The sequence below is a fragment of the Durio zibethinus genome, unplaced genomic scaffold (genome assembly GCF_047325235.1).
Source record: "Durio zibethinus cultivar Kanyao isolate XHJ-2024 unplaced genomic scaffold, ASM4732523v1 HiC_scaffold_394, whole genome shotgun sequence".
Classification (NCBI taxonomy): Eukaryota; Viridiplantae; Streptophyta; class Magnoliopsida; order Malvales; family Malvaceae; genus Durio; species Durio zibethinus.
In genome coordinates this window covers 470,001-472,500 of record NW_028323017.1, presented here as the reverse complement: position 1 = coordinate 472,500, position 2,500 = coordinate 470,001, and positions in this window count along the sequence as shown.

Genomic DNA, 2,500 nt, shown 5'->3' with positions numbered 1-2,500 from the left:
GGGCCCAGCGTGTGCCGATGGTGGTCGAGGCAACCGCCCGCACCAAGGCCGAGCGTGTGCCGATGGTGGTCGAGGCAAGCGCCCGCACCAGGGCCCAACGTGTGCCGATGGTGGTCGAGGCAAGCGCCCTCACCAAGGCCGAGCGTGTGCCGATGGTGGTCGAGGCAACCGCCCGCACCAGGGCCCAGCGTGTGCCGATGGTTGTCGAGGCAAGCGCCCGCAACAAGGCCGAGCGTGTGCCGATGGTGGTCGAGGCAAGCGCCCGCACCAGGGCCCAGCGTGTGCCGATGGTGGTCGAGGCAAGCGCCCTCACCAAGGCCGAGCGTGTGCCGATGGTGGTCGAGGCAACCGGCCGCACCAAGGGCCGGCGTGTGCCGATGGTGTTCGAGGCAACCGCCCGCACCAGGGCCCAGCGTGTGCCGATGGTGGTCGAGCCAGGAGCCCGCACCAAGGGCCGGCTTGTGCCGATGGTGTTCGGGGCAACCGCCCGCACCAGGGCCCTGCGTGTGCCGATGGTGCTGGGGGCAACCGCCCGCACCAGGGCCCAGCGTGTGCCGATGGTGCTGGGGGCAAGCGCCCGCACCAGGGCCCAGCGTGTGCCGATGGTGGTCGAGGCAAGCGCCCGCACCAGTGCCCAGCGTGTGCCGATGGTGGTCGAGGCAAGCGCCCGCACCAGGGCCCAGCGTGTGCCGATGGTGCTGGGGGCAAGCGCCCGCCCCAGGGCCCAGCGTGTGTCGATGGTTATCGGGGCAACCGGCCGCACCAGGGCCCAGGGTCTGCCGATGGTGCTCGAGGCAACCGCCCGCACCAAGGCTCAGCATGTGCCGATTGTGATCGAGGCAACAACCCACACCAGGGCCCAGCTTGTGCCGATGGCGGTCGAGGCAAGTGCCCGTACCGAAGGGCAGCCTATGCCGATGATGGTCGATGCATGTGCCATCACCATGCGTCATCATGTGCCATTGATGGTCGAGGCCTTGGCCGAAGTTCGATTTTGAGCCACGGTGCCCATGCTTGGCTCCAGCATGTGCTGGTGCCGCATTTTTTTCACTCGGGACAGCATCGCCGGAGCATCGCCGGAGCATCGCCGGAGTACCGCCGGAGAACCTGACCGGCGGCATTGGGGTTCCGGCGATTGGGAGGGGGGCCGGGGGGGTGTGCGCACATGATGTGCGATGGGTGCTGGTACTTGGCCTTGTGTTGGCCCCCTATCCCTCATCAAACCTCTGAGAATTCACACCCCCTTAAAGAGCATTTGAGATTTTACAGGTTTGCTACCAGTAGCCGTTAAAGTGTCTGAAATGGGGACACTTTTTTCAAACGGTCACAAAATCTTCTCTACTTCGAGTTTTTAGCTGAATTTTTTTGTGCATGCCAACAAAAATAGAAGGATCATGCCTACAAAATTTGGGGCCAAAAATCCTTACAAAAAAATTTTAAAAAATCCCGAACCGCAAAAAGTTTCGAAAATCATGAAAAATAGAAAACGAGTCATCTTCCAACGAAACTTCACGTGAAGGCTTAGGGGACCATTGTATGAATTTACAAGCCATAAAAATGGCATTGGCACGGCAGAAATTTGAAGATGTGCCTAAACCCACCAGGGCCCAGCGTGTGCCGATGGTGCTCGAGGCAACCGCCCGCACCGGGGCCCAGCGTGTGCCGATGGTGCTCGAGGCAAGCGCCCGCACCAGGGCCCAGCGTGTGCCGACGGTGGTCGAGGCAACCGCCCGCACCAGGGCCGATAGTGTGCCGATGGTGCTCGAGGCAACCTGTCGCACCAGGGCCCAGCGTGTGCCGATGGTGATCGAGGCAACCTGCCGCACCAGGGCCCAGCGTGTGCCGATGGCGCTCGAGGCAAGCTCCCGCACCAGGGCCCAGCGTGTGCCGATGGTGCTCGAGGCAACCTGCCGCACCAGGGCCCAGCGTGTGCCGATGGTGGTCGAGGCAACCTGCCGCACCAGGGCCCAGCGTGTACGGATGGTGCTCGAGGCAAGCGCCCGCACCAGGGCCCAGCGTGTGCCGATGGTGGTCGAGGCAACCGCCCGCACCAGGGCCCAGCGTGTGCCGATGGTGGTCGAGGCAACCTGCCGCACCAGGGCCCAGCGTGTGCCGATGGTGCTCGAGGCAACCTGCCGCACCAGGGCCCAGCGTGTGCCGATGGTGCTCGAGGCAACCAACCGCACCAGGGCCCAGCGTGTGCCGATGGTGGTCGAGGCAACCGCCCGCACCAGGGCCCAGCGTGTGCCGATGGTGGTCGAGGCTGCCGATGATGGTCGAGGCAACCTGCCGCACCAGGGCCCAGCGTGTGCCGATGGTGCTCGAGGCAACCGACCGCACCAGGGCCGAGCGTGTGCCGATGGTGCTCGAGGCAAGCGCCCGCACCAGGGCCCAGCGTGTGCCGATGGTGGTCGAGGCAACCTGCCGCACCAGGGCCCAGCGTGTGTCGATGGTGGTCGAGGCAAGCGCCCGCACCAGGGCCCAGCGTGTGCCGATGGTG